This window comes from Haematobia irritans, chromosome 2, assembly GCF_050003625.1.
Source record: "Haematobia irritans isolate KBUSLIRL chromosome 2, ASM5000362v1, whole genome shotgun sequence".
Lineage (NCBI taxonomy): Eukaryota > Metazoa > Arthropoda > Insecta > Diptera > Muscidae > Haematobia > Haematobia irritans.
Window position 1 is genome coordinate 153909926 of NC_134398.1, and position 22763 is coordinate 153932688.

Sequence of the window (22763 nt, forward strand, 5' to 3'; positions counted from 1 at the left end):
TTTTTTTTAAAAAAGTTATCAAGCTCTTAACAAATCACCCTTTAGAACAGGCCTTGTAGTGCAGTTAGGTTCAGTAGTGCGAATGAGTTTCATTTGTACAGCGAGTATCATGAATCATACGCCCCATGTGCCCATAGGAATTCGTTGGAATTCTTTACAAAAATATGTCAGTACTTTTAATATTTTGCATAGATATGAATTATTTTTAATACCATCTATTGAAAACAACTACGTACAGGGTGGCTAATACATATTGCTACTAACTTAAGATTATTACTATTATTTGTTCGACTTACAATGGATTTTGATAGTATGATCTAACACGGAAATTAAAATAAAATTAAAGATATTGAATTTATAGAAAAATTTCAAAATGTTTACTTCCGTATAAAATTTTATTTTTATAGAAATTTTGTAAAAACGTTTACTTCTATAGGAAATTTTGTCAAAATTTAATTTCTATAGAAATTTTTGCAAAAATTTATCTTCTAAAAAATTGTTGTAAACATTTTTTTACTATAGAACATTTTCTCATAATTTTATTTATATAAAAAATTATCTCCAAATTTCTGTAGAAATTTTTGTCAAAAATTTTTTTCTGTACAAAATTCTGTAAAAATTTTATTTCAATATAAAATTTTGTAAAAATATTATTTCAATAGAAAATTTTGTCAAAATGTTTTTATACCCTGCGCCACACTGTGGAACAGGGTATTATAAGTTAGTGCATATGTTTGCAACACCCAGAAGGAGACGAGATAGACACATGGTGTCTTTGGCAATAATGCTCAGGATGGGTCCCTGAGTCGATCTAGCCATGTCCGTCTGTACGTCCGTCAAAGTCTAGGTCGCAGTTTAAGTCCAATCGCCTTCAAATTTGGCACAAGTTCCTGTTTTGGGTCAGAATAGAACCCTATTGATTTTGGAAGAAATCGGTTCAGATTTAGATATAGCTCCCATATATATCTTTCGCTCGATATGCACTTATATGGCCTCAGAAGCCACAGTTTTACCCTAATTTGCTTGAAATTTTGCACCAAGAGAACAATAAGTACTATAGTCAGGTGTGGCAAAATTGATTGAAATCGGTTCAGATTGAGATATAGCTCTCATATACATCTTTCGCCCGATATAGACTCATATGGCACCAGAAGCCAGAGTTTTTGCCCAATTTGGTTGAAATTTTGCAATACGAGTACAATTTGTACTGTAGTCAAGTGTGCTCAATTTTATTAAAATCGGTTCAGATTTAGATATAGCCCCCATATATATCATTCGCCCGATTTTCCGTCATATGACCACAGAGGTCAAAGTTGTAGTCCGATTGACGTGAAATTTTGCACAGAGAGTACAATTAAAATACTAAGTATGTATGTCAAATTTGGTTGAAATCGGTTCAGATTTCTTTATAGCTTCCATATATATGTTTTTCCGATTTGTCCAAGATATCCACATTTTCCTTATAAAATCGCCACTGCTAAGACGAAAACTTGTAAAAGTGATTGAAATTTTTCTTTATCTATAATACATATCTATCGACCGATAAATCATAAATACACATTTGCGAAGTTGCCTCAAAATTGGTTCAGATTAAAATGTTTCCCATATATACCCCGCGCCACATTGTGTACCATCCCAGGACATTATAGATTATAAATTTTGTTCTGATAGAGTCAGATTTAAATGTATATATTTGGGACAAAAACCTTTATATATAGCACCCAACACATTTGACGGATTTGATATAATTAGTATCGAAAATGTGGCCCGACTTTAGGCTTTCCTTACTTGTTTTATATAGAAACTAGCGTAACCCGGCCCGCTTCGCTGCGCCTTCCGAAGCGTATTTGGAGGAACATTTTGCGTTAACTTAGTCAACTATATCCTTCGTGCTGAAAACAAATTCGAAAAGATTTGAATTCTTTTAAACAAATCGGACTACTTGATTTTTCGTTTATAGGTACAAATACGGCGGGAGAGGGTGTACCTTCTTCTATATTTCTTGTGAATTTTAAGTGTGGTTTGTCAAGGAAAGGTATCCTTCTCCTCAACATATCTGAAAATTAAGCATTATATTATAATAACATACAAAGAATTACTGTTTCCCATCCAATAAATCGGAAAAAGCAAAAGTAGTAAAAAATTTTACCACATTAACATTTGCTAAAATGTTGGAAAATAATGCACCCTCTACGTTGGCTGCCAATTTCATGTAAATTTAAGTTCTTTACTAAAAAGAAGTCTGGCAGAAGCCTGTGCAAAAATCATAAAATTATGTCCCGAGTTCCCATTTACGGACAACCCTCTACTTTCAACTTACGAAAAAAAAACGGACAAAAGGGAACCCTCTCTGTACTCATAAGAAGTCTGGCAAAAAAAGCCTGTGCAAAAATCATAAAATTATATACCGAGTTCCCATTTACGGACAACCCTCCACTTTCAATTTAAGAAAAAAAAAACGGACAAAAGGGAACTCTCTCCCCACCTTCGCTCCCTTCTGACCTGATATCGGACTATCACGTACCCTATATTAATTTCGCAACTACTCAATGGTCCCTATAAATTCTATCGAAGTAAATCGACAAAGTTTATTTCAATTTTCCCCTTCCCCAACCAGATATCGAAAAATCATATATTAATTTAAAAATCATGTATAAATTTAATCACCTCCTCCCACGTTCCCTGTAAATTTCAAACACCGTAGTGAATAGCACCCCTAACCTTCCCTGAAAATTCTTGAAACTTTCCTTCAAGTGTGGTGCAATGAAGGTTGCCTCTTCATTTATAACCTTTTCCCCCGCTTCCTTTGTAAATTTCAAGAAAACTTAAATTTTTTATATATCATGTTAGCCTGATACCGAAACAGGCAATTGACGTCCAAATGCATTATATCTAATTATGCAATTATTTTTCGAGCTTTATGGACATATATAGATTAAGGAAAATGGTTAATAGAGCCATTTTTTTTTTGCAGTTTTAGAGGAGGACCTCGAAAAGCGTATCTTTTGTAAACGTCCCAGAAAATGTCAAGCAAATTATAAGCCTAAAGGGGCGGCCTCTCTTCCATCCAAAAATCACAAAATCAGGTATCAACTATTACGGTTGACAGAGGTTACGATCTCTCCCCAGTCCTCTGTAAATTTCAAGTAACTCGGTAAAGTTTAATTGTTTCTCTGTATGTACTTAAGAGAAGCGGATGTCTCCCTATGCCCTTTTATTTTTATTAAAAAATCAGGAACCTGATATAAATTTCATAACCTCACCCATTTTTCCGTAAAATTTCAGTCGGGGGAGTTTAGTTTTGTTTTCACTGTACTTTAAAAAAAGTCGGGCAAAGCGGTGGCCCCCCTCCCCGACCAAATATCGAAAAATAATGTAGCGGATTTTTGTCTAGATGCTAACCCCAACATTCAATGAAAATTTCAAGCAAATCGCATAAGTTTGTTCCAAGTTTCAAAAAGTATGGCAAGTGGGAGGTCCCCCTCCCCGTCCGCATATGAAATCAACAGGTACCCCATATTAATTCCATAACCTCACCGCATGTTCTATTTAAATCTCAGATAATTTAGAGAATTTTAGTTTTTTCACTGTACTTTAAAAAAAGTCGAACAAAGGGGAGGTCCCCCTCCGCCATCAAATATCGAAATATAAAGTAGCAGATCTTTGTCTAGTTGCCAACCCCAACCTTCAATGAAAATTTCAAGCATATCGGTCAACTTTGGTCCAATTTTCAAAAAGTCCGACAAAGGGGAGGTCCCCCTCCGCGACCAGGTGTCAAAAATGAGGTACCCTATTTTCACCACATGAACGTCCCCTATGATATCTGAAAGTTTGAAGTAAATCGGTTCAGCCGTTTCGGAGCCAACTCGGTACATACAAACAAACAAACAAACAAACAAACAAACATAGATTGAATTTTATATATATAGATAAAATTTTGACAAAATTTCCTATAGAAATATAATTTTTCTATAGAAATAAAATTTTAACAAAATTTTTTTAATATATATACAATTTTGGCAACATTTTCTATAGAAATAAAATTTTCACGAAATTTTCTGTAGAAGTAAAATTTTGACAAAATTTTCTATAAAAATAAAATTTTAACAAAATTTTCTAAAAAATAATATGTTGACAAAATTTTCTATTGAAATAAAATTTTTGCAAAATTTTCTATATAAACAAAATTTTGACAAAGTTTTCTATAGAAATGAAATTTTGATTTGAATTTTGATTTTTTTCTTTAGAAATACAATTTTTTTGCATATTTTTCATGGATGGTTAAAGAATTGCATTTGCAGAATTGCATATGGAATATATGCATAACATTTTTATGTTATAGCCTCTACTTTTTAATACATCGCCAAACAAGTCGAAACTAAGTGGGGAGTTAGAGCTTGGCGTCGTTTTCGAATATCCTCTGTAGTGGACATCAGTAGTCAATGGGTTAAATTGATTTTTTATTTTAATCGGGCTTTCTTTTAAGCTATCCTTGTCTTGAAATAAATAAATCATATTTTAATGCGCCTACTTTGTATTGAGAAAAAATTAGAAATTTTAATTGAATATTGAATAATACTTACATGTGCAGTTGCATGTAGATGTTCGTATTTCCGGCCTTTTTGAATGCCCATTTCCAACAAGTACAATCTTGCAAAACAAAATTAGACTAAATCTGCAATTGAAGAGAAGAATATACCAAAATTAATATTTTTGAATACCTTAAAATAAAAAGTGATTAATGTTTTCCAGATTACTGCTTGAATGCCAGTAGAATATAAATCCCCTGAAATATAAAAGTAATTTTTTAACAGTATTGGTCTTTCCCAAATGGTATGTGAATATGTCAAAGTTCAGACATCACTTTGGTAGATTTGTGGCAGCCTATGGACATTTTCAAGTTGAAATCCATGGATAGCTAACGTAAAATTCGCCTTTTTCCATAATTCCTCCCACATTTGCCAAATACTGTTGGCAATACAACGTTATTATCCGGCCGACTTTACCATTTTCTTAATTATTTCCAAAGAGTTCTTCTTTTCAAGACAATTAATATTTTCCTAGTTACAATAAGTCTAAAGTCCAAATTAAACAAATATTGATAGTATTTGCCTTCATGAAATAGATTTTTACTAAGAAGCTTTTACTTGTGGCAAGCATTTGTTCAATATTTCTGCTAAGTACACAACAATAGTTGCATCACATGGATGAGATCTCAAAAGATAATGACTTTCTTCCATCTTACCATAAAATAGATGGAAGTGTACGTTTCAATTTTCTATCAAAAGGAGGACATAGATATGGATAGAGAGAGAGAGGGAGAGAGAAAAATAGTGAGTATGGTTTTGTTTTAGTTGTTGCAATTGAAGTTGCTTTTCTTTCCTCTCGACTCTGTTTGTTATTATCTCATGGGGAAACTCAAATAAAAGTACTAAAAGAAATAAGATAAACACACACACACACACACACACACATGTGTACACACATACACGCATTCACATTTACCAATATGTACTTTCATTTGCAAGAAAGTAATTTGTATTTGTATTGCTGTACGTAACATTTGTACTTCGAGTTCTGTTAGTATTTATACATGTCCTGGGAGGAATAACACTCATGTTGCTCTTGCTGATTGCTTGAAAATTGGGAATGCGAATATAGGTATGTGGGTTTGTAATGGTGTATGTTTTTGACATGTATCAGTTACATATACAAATACGAGTACTATCCTAACTATCAATGTAACTGATAATTTTACTTGCACAATTCTAGCTAGAGATGCACAGTGGGCTAGATTATATTTATAGTACGAATATGAAAGGTTTTATTAGTATTATGAATAGGTGAGTAAAATATTGATAGACAGATGGATGAGACAGATTCTCTTTTATAATTCCCGTTGTAACATATCGAAATATTGGTCTCAGACTCCATAAAGTTTATGTATTCCAGGTCCTGGTAATATTCTGAGACTATCTAGAGAAGTCCGTCCGAATTTCCAAGGAAACAAACTATCGACATGAAACTTGGTGCAGGAAACATTTAAATCTGAAGCAATTTTTAGGCAACTTCGCAAAAGTATATTTATGAGTTATCGGTTGATAGATATGTATTAGAAGTATAAGACAATTTAAGTCATTCTTACAAGTTTTCGACTTAGCAGTGGCGATTTGACAAGGAAAATGTAAGTATTTTGGCCATTTTTGCCCAAATCGGAAAAACATATATATTGATTGAATCTATATATAAATCTAAACCGATTTCAACCAAATTTGACATGCATAGTTACTATGTGAATTCTACTGACTGTGCAAATTTTCACGTATATCGGATTAGAACTTTGGTCATATGACGGAAAATCCGGGGAAAAATACATATGGGGGCTATATATAAATCTGAACCGATTTCAACCAACCGATTCAAAGAACCGATTTCAACCAAAAAAGCATAGTTGTAATGTTAATTCTACTCTTTTTGCAAAATTTCATGTAAATCATATTATATCTTCGCCTTCTGTGGTCATTATACCTACCACCATAGAATGTTGACGGGAAGTTTGTCATTCCGTTTGTAACACATCTTAATATCGATTTCTAAAACGGTATTACCATGTCCGTCCATCTGTCTGTCTGTCTGTCTGTGCTGAAATTTTGCACAAACTCGTCATTTGTCTGCAGGCAGGTAAAGTTCGAAGATGGGCTATATCGGTCCAGGTTTTGATATAGTCCCCATATAAACCGACCTCCCGATTTCTGGTCTTGGGCTTATAGAAGTAGTTTTTATCCAATTTGCCTGAAATTGGAAATCTAGAAGTATTTTAGAACCGTAAAGAGGTGTGCCAAAAATTGTGAGTATTGGTCCCTGTTTTGGTATAGCCCCCATATAGATCGATCTCCCGATTTTACTTCTTGGGCTTCTAGAGTCCGTAGTTTTTATCCAGTTTGCCAGAAATTGGAAAGCTAGAGGTTTTTAGAACTATAAAGAGGTGTGTGAAAAATGGTGAGTATCGGTCCATGTTTTGGTATAGCCCCCATATAGACCGATCTCCATATTTTACTTCTTGGGCTTATAAAATCCGTAGTTTTTATCCAATTTGCCTGAAATTGGAAATCTAGGTATACTGTAGGACCAGAAAGAGGCGCGCGTGTATGGTGATGGTGTTTTAGTATATCCCGATTTTACTTTTTGGGCTTGTAGAAACCGTAGTTTTTATCCGATTTGCCTGCAATTGTAAATATACAGGAATTGTAGACTCGAAAAAAACGAGTTTCGGATTTAGTTTTTATCGGTTCATTTGGGAAGGCCTCCATATAGACCGATTTCACCTCTTGAGGGTATAGAAGGCGCACTGATCATGGAAATTGCTCGAAACTGAATGTAAAATTTCCAGATTTTTTTTCTCGTAACCATTTATATAATGGGGGTGAAAATCTACAGATTTTAGATTTCAAATCAAGGCGTTATTTCATCATTTTCTTGCTTACTTACAAGAAATGTTAATGATTCCTCTAAAGCTCAAACAAAAATGGTTCTTACAAATCCAAAATCTGAAATAGTCTCCATAGGTAAAATCCTTAAATTTATCTTCGGGAAGTGTACTGGTTGAACTGCTCTGCCTTGGAGAATAACCACCCCCCCCCCCCCCACAAAATTTTTCTTCGTTTTATTTTTATACCCTTCACCACTACTGTGGTACAGGGTATAATAAGTTTGTGCATTTGTATGTAACGCCAAGAAGTAATTGTCATAGACCCATATTTTAGTATACCGATCGGCTTAGAATTAAATTCTGAGTCGATTTAGCGATGTCCGTCTGTCTGTCCGTCGTCTGTCTGTATATGTAATTTTGTGCACAAAGTACAGGTCGCAGTTTAAGTCCGATCGTCCTTAAATTTGACATAACATCTTTCTTCGGGTAGAAGACAATCGCTATTGATTTTGGAAAAAATCGGTTCAGATTTAAATATAGCTGCCATATACAGTTATCACCTATTTGATCATAATTCACGTATTTATGATCCGACGTTCTTCAAATTTTGTACATCTGAATGTTTTGTCAGTCCCGCAAAACTGCCAAATATCAGCTAAATCGGTTCAGATTTATATATAGCTCCCATATATATCTTTTGTCCGAGTTTGACTTATATGGCCCTAAAAGCGAGAATTTTGCCCTGATTTGCTTCAAATTTTGCACAACGAGTACGTTTAATAGTATCGTTAATTTGCCAAATTTAGTTGAAATCGGTTCAGATCTAGATATAGCTCCCCTTTATATATTATATATGGCTTCAAAAGCCAGAGTTTTGCACTGATTTGATTAAAATTCTGTACAAGAAGTACGTTTAATAGTATCGTTAATTGTGCCAAATTTAGTTAAAATCGGTTCAGATTTAGATATAGCTCCCATATATATCTTTCGTCCAATTTGGATGTATATGGCCTCAAAAGCCAGAGTTTTGCTCTGAGTTGCTTGAAATTTTGCACAAGGAGTACGTTTTATAGTATCGTTAATTGTGCAAAATTTAGTTGAAGTCGATTAAGATTTAGATATAGCTCCCATATATATCATTCGCCCGATTTGGACTAATATGCCCACAGAGGCAAAAGTGTTACTCTGATTTACGTGAAATTTTGCAGAGGGAGTAGAATTGAACTTGAAACTTTGCACAGGCAGGTTCTGCATATGCGTGAAATCGGTTCAGATTTTGATATAGCTCCCATATATATCTTTCGCCAGATTTTCCGTCATATGACCACAGAGGTCAAATTTGTTATCCGATTTACGTGAAATTTTGCACAGGGAGTAGATTCAACATAGTAACTATGCATGTGAAAATACAGGAAAAATATTCAGTTAGGCTTTCGTTTTTCCAAATCCGAATTGCCGGGCCTCACGCTTGACACCTGCCATCAGATTTTGTACAGTCACCTTGTCCACCTTCTTCGCCGCAGAAAGCCAGTTTCTTGGTTGACAGTCCCGGAAGCTATGAAAATGCTGCTTTTCAAGCCACAGGTACAGATGGCTTGCCCAACCAGATATTTCTTTGCGAACTTTGACAGTTTTATGTACTTTATCTGCTACTTTTCCCCTTCTTTTTGCCGTATAAAACTCCTGTCCCGGAAGCTGCTTGTAGTCGGCTTTGACTTAGGTTTCGTCGTCCATTACCACGCAGTCAAACTTCGTCAGTATCGTCGTGTACAGCCTCCGGAATCGCGCTTTGGCCGTCGTATTTTGTTTATCATCGCGATTTGGAGTCACTACCTTCTTGTAAGTCGATAGTCCGGCTCGTTTTTTGGCTCGATGCACGGTTGTAGACGATACACCCAGCTTATTTGCGGCATCTCGGAGAGAGAGGTTAGGGTTTCGCTTGAAACTACCGGCAACTCTCTTTGTCGTCTCAGCGGCTTCCGGTTTTCGATTTCCCCCCGATCCATACTTCCTGGCTGTCGACAAACGTTCCCCAAACACTTTAATTACATTTGTAACGGTTGATTTGGCAACTTTTAGCGATTTTGCCAGCTTTGCGTGCGAGTAGCTCGGATTTTCGCGATGCGCGAGCAAAATTTTGATACGCTGCTCTTCTTGCTAGGACGGCATTTTGACAACTGAAGAGTGAATTCCAAAATCAAAATAGGAGCAACATTCTACACACACACACCTTCAAAATGAGGGGTGTTCAGGTTTTTTAAATGCAAAATTGAAAGAAATACGTCAAGTTTATATTGACCAAATTTTGACCGTATCACCCTTTATACTAAAAGGTTGGTCTATGATTACTCTTACTTGGCGTTACATACAAATGCACAAACTTATTATACCCTGTACCACAGTAGTGGTGAAGGGTATAAAAAAATGCAATGTATATTTTTTGCCTTTTAATCATTCAAATTAGGTAATTAATTTTTTCACTTTAAATTAATTACGTTTTGGTATTGAAGGTGAGTATAAGGATCAACATAAATACTTTTGTGGTTTAATATTTTGTCCTAATAATAGAGTCGATTGGTATAAACCTAACCTCAATTTCCAACGAAATACTTTTTGTGCATTTCTGCTTATCTCTCTGTCTCTCTCAAAATATCCTCTTGAAATGTTAGTGATGCCAATAAGGCCATGAAGTCGATTCACTTGAATTACCGTGATTGTTGTATGAATGATAAATGGCATTATCATGCCTGATTCAACATTAAAATTTCCCTAATGAGCCAGCATTTATTTGCCATCACATTATGGATGATGATTATATCTATTGAGTTTGATTAAAGCAATACCATATAGCATTTCATTCCCTTTCCCCCTACTATTATCATAAAGAAGGAAAGCGTAGAGTTTAGCCCCTTATCACTCCCTCAAAGACATTCAAATGTTGATTCATTTTGCAGCATCCTCTTTGAACTATGGTCTCCGTGATCTGTGATATACGAGCATTATGACTTTACACTTTGAACATTACATTTGTGTTGGTATACGTGGTTGTGTTTGTACTATAATTGTATTCCATAGCATTTTTGGGTCTCTCGCTACTATGGTCAAAATGTGCCATTTGTGATGACCTACGTATCTTCGAAAGAAATATCAATTTACATCCCCCTCCCCCCTTATAAACAACAAAGTTGAAAGCATGTTTAGTACCCGGTAATGTCATTTTGACAGGTGTTGAATTATGTGTTACCATGTAATTAAGGTTCTTGCATACATAACAAGCTAATGATTCATTGTCATGCCACATGCATGTCTTTGGAATGGTTTCCCACTCTGCCAAATGTACCTCAAATTACAAATGTCGATGGAGCTATCAATTTTGGTGCAGATATGTATTTTTGTTGTATAAATTCGGCCTATTTAGGGCATTCGAAGTTGGAAATTGAAATGCCTCCATTTATGTATGCATTGATGTTTAATGTTCAAAAATAACCAGGTTATTTGTGGTGATTTTGAAGGCAGTAATTTAGATTTCAAAGAAAAGTTTTAAATAGTTTGAGATGGAATTTGAAATATTTTTTTTATTTATTTACAAATTATCTAAGTAATAGCGGAAAAGTAATAAATGACAACGAAGGAGGGTGCATCACAACTTTTCAATGATTACTCTAGCTGTATTGAAACTCGTTCAACACTTTCAGACTACGACAGTTATAAGCATCCACTAACTCCGCTCCATGTTTCATTAAAACCATGAGGAGACCCTGGATTGTCCAACAAATCAGACTGTCGAACCATTTTCTTTCCGGCAGTAACCAATGGTCATTTCCTATCGGGGACATTTTAAATAGTTTTCGACAGTTTGAATCCTCCGGGCCTGATGGAATTACTCCGTCGGAATTGCAAGCAATGAATTACAGAATTATTCATATTATATAAAGTGGGAAATTTTTTTACTCGAGTGCGAATGATTTTCGTCCAATCCTTAATTCCCGCGTAAGACTCTGGATAAGCTGAAAGATGTTTCTCTTAGAACAGGCACCGATTCAATATTGTTCTCGAAACGGCAACATGCTTACTTTACGAGATCGGTCTATATGGGGGCTATACCAAAACGTGTACCGATACTCAACCTTTTCGGCACAACTCCCCACCAAAAAAAGTTGGAAGTTCTTCCAAAGGCACAACTTTAAAAGCACTTCCAGAAGATGCACTCCCATTGATGTTCTTTATTTTAACTACTTAGGAAGTTCTTTTAATTCAATTTTTTATAACTTTATTTGTTCATACTTTTAATGGGTAATTTTAACTTTTTTTGTTTCAAATAGGTTAAAACAGAGTAGGAATTCATAAAATGGTACAAATCATTTAAATTTTGTCGAAAAAAATGCTAAATTCAATTTGAAAAAATTGTGAATTTTTGAAAATATTTGAGGTCAAACGTTTCCAACAAGCGTTAGAATCCATTAAAAATTATAAAAAATTATAAAAATTATTTATTTGACAAAATATAACAGAATTTTTTAATTTACATCCAAAACACTGAATTTGGATTAGACCTAACGAAGAGATGTAAATTCAGTGCAACGGCTGTTGAAATGGAGGACTTCCGTCCTATGACAAGCCCATGTTAAATTCATCGCTTCTGCGTCAATTATGCACCACTTCCGTATCCAAAAAGAACATTTTCATTACTTTTTTGGCGACGCTTTTTTTGCTGGGTCTTTATAGTCCTAAAACACCTCCAGATTTCAAATTTCAGGAAAATGGGATAAAAACTACGGTTTCTATAGGCCCAAGACCCCGTTTTATATGTGGACTATATCAAAACCTTGGGAGCCACCGTGGTACAATGGTTAGCATGCCCGCCTTGCATACACAGGTTGTGGGTTCGATTCCTGCTTCGGCCGACCATCAAAAAGTTTTTCAGCTCTGGATTATTCCACCTCAGTAATGCTGGTGACATTTCTGAGGGTTTCAAAGCTTCTCTAAGTGGTTTCACTGCAATGTGGAACGCCGTTCGGACTCGGCTATAAAAAGGAGATCCTCGTCATTGAGTTTAACATGGAATCGGGCAGCACTTAGTGATAAGAGAAGTTCACCAATGTGGTATCACAATGGACTGAATAGTCTAAGTGAGCCTGATACATCGGGCTGACACCTAACCAAACCTAACAGGTTGGCTGATAAGTCCCCGGTCTGACACATAGATGGCGTCACTAGTATTAAATGCATATTATTTTTATATAGTACCAACCTTCAAATGATTCGTGTCAAAATTTGACGTCTGTAAGTCAATTAGTTTGTGAAGCAACTTTTGTTATTGTGAAAAAAATGGAAAAAAGGAATTTCGTGTTTTGATAAAATACTGTTTTCTGAAGCGAAAAAATACGGTGGAAGCAAAAACTTGGCTTGATAATGAGTTTCCGGGCTCTGCCCCAGAGAAATCAACAATAATTGATTGGTATACAAAATTCAAGCGAGGTGAAATGAGCACGGAGAACGGTGAACGCAGTGGACGCCCGAAAGGGCTGGTTACCGTCGAAAACATAAAAAAAACAGTAAGGAAAGTCTAAAGTCGGGCGGGGCCGACTATATTATACCCTGCACCACTTTGTAGATCTAAATTTTCGATACCATATCACATCCGTCAAATGTGTTGGGGGCTATATATAAAGGTTTGTCCCAAATACATACATTTAAATATCACTCGATCTGGAAGAATTTGAAAGACTTCTACAAAATCTATAGACTCAAAATTTAAGTCGGCTAATGCACTAGGGTGGAACATAATGTTAGTAAAAACATATGGGAAACGTTTAAATCTGAAGCAATTTTAAGGAAACTTCGAAAAAGTTTATTTATGATTTATCACTCGATATATATGTATTGGAAGTTTAGGAAAGTTAGAGTCATTTTTACAACCTTTCGACTAAGCAGTGGCGATTTTACAAGGAAAATGTTGGTATTTTGACCATTTTTGTCGAAATCAGAAAAACATACATATGGGAGCTATATCTAAATCTGAACCGATTTCAACCAAATTTGGCACGCATAGCTACAATGCTAATTCTACTCCCTATGCAAAATTTCAACTAAATCGGAGCAAAAAATTGGCCTCTGTGGGCAAATGAGTGTAAATCGGGCGAAAGCTATATATGGGAGCTATATCTAAATCTGAACCGATTTTGCTGATATTTTGCAAGTTTTTCGAGACTCATAAAATATTCGGATGTACGGAACTTGAGGAAGATCGGTTGATATACACGCCAATTATGACCAGACCGGTGAAAAATATATATGGCAGCTATATCTAAATCTGAACCGATTTTTTCCAAAATCAATAGGGATCGTCTTTGAGCCGAAACAGGACCCTATACCAAATTTTAGTACAATCGGACTAAAACTGCCAGCTCTACTTTGCACACAAAAATACATCAACACACAGACACACAGACAGACAGACAGACAGACAGACAGACAGACAGACGGACATCGCTAAATCGACTCAGAATTTAATTCTAAGCCGATCCGTATACTAAAAGGTTGGTCTATGATTACTCCATCTTGGTGTTACATACAAATGCACATACTTATTATACCCTGTACCACAGTAGTGGTGAAGGGTATAAAAACAAGTATATACGGCCGTAAGTTCGGCCAGGCCGAAGCTTATGTACCCTCCACCTTGGATTGCGTAGAAACTTCTACTAAAGACTGTCATCAACAATCGAATTACTTGGGTTGCGGTAACTTTTGCCGATGACAAGGTATCTTAAAACTTCCTAATACCGTAATATAGACCACGTAGTCCATACGTGGTATATATTAAACTTAAAAAGGCCGATTAAATACGTATATAATTAAGTTTGACAAAATTTTCTATAGAAATAAAATTTGGACAAAATAAAATTTTGACAACATTTTCTATAGAAGTAAAATTTGGACAACATTTTTTATAGAAATACGATTTTAACAAAATTTTCTATAGAAATAACATTTTGACAAAATTTTCTATAGAAATAAAATTTTTACAAAATTTTCTATAGAAATACAATTTTTACAAAATTTTCAAAAGATTTAAAATTTTGACAACATTTTCTACAGAAATAAAATTTTGACAACATTTTCTACAGAAATAAAATTTTGTCAAAATTTTCTATAGAAATAAAATTTGACAAAATTTTCTATAGGAATAAAATTTTGACAAAATTTTCTATAGAAATAAAATTTTGATAGATTATTTTTGCTCGAGTGGCAAGCATGATTATGAACCGATATGGACCAATTTTTGTGTAAATGGGGATCGGCTATATATAAATATAGACCGATATGGACCAATTTTTGCATGATTTTTATCGGCTATTTATTAACACCACGTTGCAAATTTCAACTGGATCGGATGAATTTTGCTCGTCCAAGTGGCTCCGGAGTTCAAATCTGGGGATCGGTTTATATAGGGGCTATATATAATTATGGACTGATATGGACCAATTTTTGACTGGTTCTTAGAGACTATATACTAATACCATGTACCAAATTTCAGCCGGATCGGATGAAATTTGCTTCTATTAGAGGATCCGCAAACCAAATTTGGGAATCGGTTTACATGGGGGCTATATATAATTATGGACCGATATGGACCAATTTTTGCATGGTTGTTAAATACCATACTAACACCACGTACCAAATTTCAACCAGATCGGATGAATTTTGCTCCTCTAAGAATCTCCGGAGTTCAAATCTGGGGATCGGTTTATATGGGGGCTATATATATTTATGGACCGATATGGACCAATTTTTGCACGGTTGTTTGAGACCATATACTAATACCATGTACCAGCCCTATCGGATGAATTTTGCTCCTCTAAGAGGCTCCGAAGTTCAAATCTGGGGATCGGTTTATATGGGGGCTATATATAATTATGGACCGATATGGACCAATTTTTGCACGGTTGTTAGAGACCATATACTAACACCATGTACCAAATTCCAGCCGTATCGGATGAAATTCGCTTCTCTTTGAGTCTCCACAAGCCAAATCTGGGGATCGGTTTATATGGGGGCTATATATAATTATGGACCGATGGACCAATTTTTGCATGGTTGTTAGAGACCATATACTAACACCATGTACCAAATTTCAGCTGGATCTGATGAAATTTGCTTCTCTTAGAGCAATCGCAATCCAAATTTGGGGGTCCGTTTATAATAGGGCTATACGTAGAAGTGGACTGATATGGACAATTTTTGCATGGTTGTTAGAGACCATATACTGACACCATGTACCAAATTTCAGCCGGATCGTATGAAATTTGCTTTTCTTAGAGCAATCGCAAGCCAAATTTGGGGGTCCGTTTATATGGGGGCTATACGTAAAAGTGGACCGATATGTCCCATACTATTCGACCTACATCAATAACAACTACTTGTGCCAAGTTTCAAGTCGATAGCTTGTTTCGTTCGGAAGTTAGCGTGATTCAACAGACGGACGGACATGCTCAGATCGAGTCAGAATTTCACCACGACCCAGAAAATATATACTTTATGGGGTCTTAGAGCAATATTTCGATGTGTTACAAACGGAATGACAAAGTTAATATACCACCATCCTATGGTGGAGGGTATAAAAAGTGTTGTTTCATCAAGACAACGCACCGTGCCACAAGTCATTGAGAACGATGGCAAAAATTCATGAATTGGGCTTCGAATTGCTTCCCCACCCACCGTATTCTCCATATCTGACCCCCAGCGACTTTTTCTTGTTCTCAGACCTCAAAAGGATGCTCGCAGGGAAAAAATTTAGCTGCAATGAAGAGGTGATCGCCGAAACTGAGGCCTTTTTTAGGCAAAACCGAAGGAGCACTACCAAAATGGTATCAAAAAATTGGAAGGTCGTTATAATCGTTCTATCGCTCTTGAAGCGAACTATGTTGAATAATAAAAACGAATTTTGACAAAAAAAAAATGAGTTTTTCTTTGTTAGACCGGGGACTTATCAGCCAACCTGCTAGTATAGCAACTTTCTCTCTGTATCAATACTATAGTTTTAATGGGTAACTGAAAATATTTGGTTCAAAATAAACAAGACCTTCGTTAGTGGTATTGAACGTATCAATATCTAATATTCATCGAATGAAGCTGCCGAGTCGTGTCGCCGATTTTTGCCAGTCGAAGCCGCCCCCCGAATATGTCGACTCATCTCGACTCAAAATTAGCCGCCAATTAATCAAAAATATTGATTTAAATCATAAAAAATTATTAATAATTGTTGAAGTTTTTGTCAAAATGTTTAACTTTCCACCCAACATCCATCAATATGAAGTTGCTAAAATAATTTTGCAAAAATATAGCTTACATAATTTGTATGAAATGTAAATGTGATTGTAAGATTGGTTGTACAACTAATCTCATGACTCCAAAGTGATTTTATAATTGATAATTGTCTGCCGCCGAATAGACAGATTTATATCGGCCGCAGCCGAGGAGACAAAAAAATTATTGTCAGCCGCAGCCGACAAAAATGGGTCGGCTTCATTCTCTGCTAATTTTGTTCCCCATTATATAATTCTACAACTGCCAACAAGTCTTTCCATTCTCAATCCATTCTATTTATAATCTGCCAAATTTAAGATTAAGTGCATATTTAATTATTAGCCAATTCATATGTCTATACTTATAGACAACAAGATGTGAATAATTAAATATTCACTTATTTCCTAAACTGTCATCCAATGCCCAAAAATAAATAACACTCTCCGGGGTAAATTCACATGAGATTGAAGAATATTTTTCCATATGAAATTATTCTTCGTGAGCTCTCGTTATGTACTCTGTCGACACTACATCACCTATGACTACATACATATACACATTAAGTTTAATTGACACAAATAATTAGACAATGAACTAATGAATATTCATTTTGAAATGCTTACTGAAACAAAGGTAGCCTATTACTCCATATAGACATTCTTCAAAGAGAATATGCATAGTTTATGAAGAATGACGTAAATCGATTGCTTTCATGTGATTGCAATGAAATAAGGAGTCAGCCTATTATCATAATTGTAGGATTTATTCTTCACAAAGATTTTGTACAAATCCAAAGAGAAGTTTTCTTCTCTTAAGTATGATTTTCGATTTAGTCTTATATTGGAATTGTGCAATGTAAACTTAACCTTTCAGTTTGCTTTGAAAATTTGTTTGCCACTAATGGAAATTGAAAAATAATTTAATTATTGATGATAGAGTCATTAGTAATATCAAGTGGAGTTTGGGGATTTTAGATGAAACGTGGTGTCAAATGATTGAGTAGACAAAAAATCTTACTTTTTTATTGGAATGGTTAATTTTAAATTGTAAATGATTGATAGCAGGTGCCGTAAGAGTGTACACTTCGCTGTGGCACAGGGTATAATAAATGTATACATTTGTATGTAATGCCCAGAGGAAGCAATCTCTGAGTAGGTTTAGCTGTGGCCGTCTGTCTGGCCAAATAAGTGAAGCCTTAAAGGCACCAAAGCCCATTTAACTCTATTTAAGTTCATAGGAGTTGTTATATTAAATTGAGCATTTCACCAATATGAGAAAGTTTCTTCGACTTTAAGAATTTTTTGTATACGTTAGTTAAATTAACTCAAACAAGTATATTCGACCATAAATTCGGCCAGCATTAATATTATGTACGCTTTACGTAGAAAGTTCTAGGAAAGATTGATATCATCATTCGAAGTAGTACTTGGCTTATTTATTTTATTTTATTGAAAACATTTTTGTTTGTAGTTAAATTTTATTATTTTTTTCGCAATTTTCCATTGTGGATTTTTTATGCATATCCCAAACATTTTTTAAACTAAACGTGGTTAAAGAAAAGAAAATTTTGATTACCAAAAGTACTAAATAACAAGTAAGTAAAGTAGAAAGTCGGGCGGGGCCGACTATATCATACCCTAAACCACCATTACAGAATTAGTAATCATATGCATTTGTGTGGTAACATATAGGTTTGGGAGATAAACCGCAGTTGCATATTTAAGGAAATTAAGGGGTACATGTCTATGGGTGCTTTGTGTCAATCTGACTATAGCTCATAGTCAATGTTGCCAGAGACAATGTTCGGCTTACCCTACAAGGACAAAAAAAGTTCCCTACTTTCCTATACATTCCCAAACAATTTTCCCTACTATATTTTTCGTTAAATTTAAAAAAATTTTACAAAACAAAAATGGTTCTAAGTACTTTATTATCTTAAAACATGAATATGCAACGTATATAACTTAGAATATAAATTTGTATTACGATCACGGTTGCCACAGTTGGTAGAATTTTACCCAAATTAGTAATCTTTTTTGTTAAATCTCTATAAAAATAAAATTGTGGACAAAGTTTCTATAAACAAATTTTTGTAATTATTTTTTCTATAGAAATAAAATTTTGACAATAAATTCTATAGAAATAAAATTTTGAGAAAAAAATCCACAGAAATAAAATTTTGAGAAAAAATTCCACAGAAATAAAATTTTGAGAAAATTTTTTATAGAAATAATATTTTGTAAAAAATTTCTATAGAAATACAATTTTGACAAAATGTTCTATAGAAATAAAATGTTGACAAAATTTTCTACAGGAATAAAGTTTACCACACATTGTTGAAGATCAAGCCTTGCCGGCTTCTAATTTCCTGCTCTAGAGCCACCAAAATGTAAAAATTATTACAAATTGTGTTGAGTGAAAATGTCCTACATTGTGGCCCTACGTCCCTACAAGACGCGAAATATTAGAAAAACCCTACATATAGGGAATTTCCCCTACTTCTAGCAACACTGGCAGTGTTGATATTGCGCCTACGGAGTTAGTATGCCACTAATATTGAGCCCATTATTAAAAAAGAGAAAATCGTTAAATTAGTGTGGGTAATAAATACAAATTTGTAAAAATCGAGCAATATTCTTATGTAAGAGCTACAAGTGCGTATAAGTGCGATCGGCTAGTACATCAAAATTTGAAATTTGAGTAACATTGGTTAATAAATAAGAGTACTATGGCCAAATTTGGGAAAATCGAGCGATGCATATATATGGAAGCTATATCTAAATCTGAACCAATTTGCATAATATTTTGCGGGTTTGATTAATACCACGAAAGGTTACCTTGTGCAAGATCAGTTAAGTAAGACCACGAAAGGTTACCTTGTGAGTAAGATCAGTTAAGAAATGAGGCCTGTATGGTCAAACATAAGGTTATTAGGGGCGAATTTTTCAAAATCGGTTGATACATATATGGGAGCTATATCTACATCTGAACCGATTTTGATTAAATTTTGCACATATAGTTAGTACTATAGAGGACTGGATCTAGCCAACTTTTAGTAAGATCGGTCTAAAATCAATATTTCTGGTAGGCACATTTTTTGGCCGATCAAACTTATTATACCCTGACCACTATGTGGTTTAGGGTATAAAAATAGACGTCAATGATTTTTATACCCTAAACCACATAGTGGTCAGGGTATAATAAGTTTGATAGGCCAAAAAAATGTGCCTATCAGAAATATTGATTTTAGACCCCATAAAATATATATCGATCGACTCAGAATCACCTCCTGAGTCGATCTAGCGCTTGGTGTCCGTCCGTCCGTCTGTCCATGTATTTGTTGTTCACAGGATTCCGGTCGCAATTATTAACCGAGTTGGATGAAATTTGGTACGGGGTGTTTTTTGGGCACAAGGACGAACGCTATTGAATTGGGAAGAAATCGGAACAAATTTAGATATAGCTCCCATATATATGTATCGGCCGATTTCGACAAATGAAGTCACGTTGCGCTTTTTTACACACCGATCGTCATCAAATTCTGAACATAGTAAACATTTTTATCGCCCTTTAAGTCTGCAAAATTTCGTCGAAATCGCTTCAGATTTAGATATAGCTCCCATATATATGTATCGCCCGATTTTCCCAAATTTGGCCATAAATACCTCATTTATTAAGCGATCTTATTCAAACTTGGCTTATTCTAATCTTTTATGGTACTGACAATATGTGCCAAAAATAATCGAAATAGGTTCAGATTTAGATATAGCTCCCATATATATGTATCGCCCGATTTTGCCAAATTTGGTTGTAAAACTCTTATTTATCAACTGATAGTACTCAAAGTTGGCTAAATATAATCTTCTATACCTCTAACTTGATGTGCGTAATTTCATCACAATCGGTTTAGATTTAGATATAGCTCCCATATATATGTATCGCCCGATTTGGTAAAATTTGGTCGTAAAGCCCTTATTTATGAAACGATCGCACTCAAAGTTGGCTAAATGTAGTCTTCTATAGCTCTAACTGTATGTGCGATATTTCATCGAAATCGGTTAAGATTTAGATATAGCTCCCATATATATGTATCGCCCGATTTTGCCAAATTTGGTCGTAAAACCCTTATTTATCAACCGATCGTAACCAAGGTTGGCTAAATGTAATCTTCTATAGCACTGACTGTATGTGCAAAATTTCATCGAAATCGGTTCAAATTTAGATATAGCTCCCATATATTAGAGGTGCGCACGTGACACGAAAATGTCGTGACTGACGAAAATTTTCGTGATTCGTGTGTGAGTCGTGAGTCACGTTCATGACAACAACAAACTTATTATACCCTGTACCATAGTAGTGGAGAAGGGTATAAGCACTTCTTTTGAAGAAACTTTTTTCCATAATAATCACAAAAATTTGATCAATCACTGCAAAATACGATTTTTTAGTTGGCAATTTTTTGTTAATTTTTTTTTTCAAATTTTGGTAGATTATTTTTGGCTTGAGTAACCCTCTATTGGCTTTCCGTTTTCTAAGTATATTTTCATAAGTTTGTTTGCCTGTAGGTTTCCTCTTACTCACTCACCCATATGATGTGGATCCTACCGTTTTCCAAGTATTCGTGTATCATACTTTCACATTTATATACGGTTTGCCCTCCGGCACTTCATTGCCCTCCAACAATCTGTGAATATATTAACGTTTTGCGGCCTTATTTTATTTTCGGGCCATTTTACACATTCCTGCACACATTGTTCGGTAATCGGAATATGTACTCACAAAAAAAAAAAAATCTGATTCACTCACGAAATTAAAACATCCAATTAATGTTTTAATTGATATGTCTTCAATCACAGAAATGATAGTATCAATTACAAAAATAATTGATATTATTAATTTTTGCGATTGATTTTTGTTTCTATTAAAAAATTTGTTTGAATCAATAAAATTTTTAATTGAATATTTTTTAAAAACTCAATTAAAATTTTAATTGGAAAAATGTTCGTGAATTTTTTTCTGTGCAGCGTTTGGGTGCTTCACATATACACGCCGTCTCGTCCTCTCAAGCATCTTCGATCCATCTGTATAGCAGTTATTTCCCTCTGTAATCTGCTTTGGGGTTCCATTCACCAAGGGACTATCTTACTGGAAGGGGCATGACCACTTCAAATATGCAATAATGGATTGTTGCGCAACTATACCCAACGTCTCCCCTCTTTTCTTTAATGATTCGTCTTATTACATATTTCAGCCCATTCTCCCAACATCTTTATTTTCATCACAGCCATGGCGGCTTCGGTTTTATTTTAAGCTCTATAAGTCTTTAGTCCGGCATCGTCTTTGAGGCTTTAGTAGTCATGGTCTTCATTTCCCCTTCATTATGCCAAGACAACATGTCCGTTATACCCATTGGAAAATTTCTATAATACACTTCCTCTCCATCCATGTCCAACAGACTATCAATGTGTATGTCAGGATTGATCTTATTACGCTTTCATATAGCCAGTGCGTAACCTTTGAATTATGGTCCCATTTAGAGCCCACAGTTCTTCTGCACTGTGTCCAACATATGTCGGCTTTCTCAGTCCATTCTTTGATGGGGTTCTTCCAGTTCAGTTTCCAGTCTAAGATTCTCCTCGATTCGATATAATGATAAATTATTGTCCTTCTAGTGAATATGCAAATTCTGCAAGGTATAGTCACACTAAGCAAATATTTGACCAATATGAGTGTCAAACAATTTTTCCAGTTACAGTTTCGAAATATTTGACAATAGTTTTTGGAAAATATTTCTATGGAGATGTTGTACCCAATATGAGCTAAAAGTTTTTGCTGGTTTGACTGTGGCGACAAATTCTTTTTTGATTTCTGTCAAGTAATTGTCCAGTGTTATCGTACCGTTACATTTATAATTATTTTTTAATTATTTACATTTCAATTACTTTTCTTTCATACATGATTCATTAATATAGATATTACAAACAATTATTGTTGGAAGAAATAATAATTGGTCTTTCATTTGCAT

At 34.7% G+C, this 22763-nt stretch overlaps 1 long non-coding RNA gene across 1 annotated transcript in view; it reads right to left on the bottom strand.

Annotated features, from left to right (window-relative positions):
• Window positions 1-4578: 4578 nt before the first annotated feature.
• The window catches only part of LOC142224234 (uncharacterized), a 63646-nt gene continuing 45461 nt past the window's right edge, over window positions 4579-22763 (bottom strand). The window contains exon 3 of the long non-coding RNA XR_012719085.1: window positions 4579-4675. This is a non-coding gene — a long non-coding RNA (uncharacterized LOC142224234). The remainder of the gene's footprint in view (window positions 4676-22763) is intronic.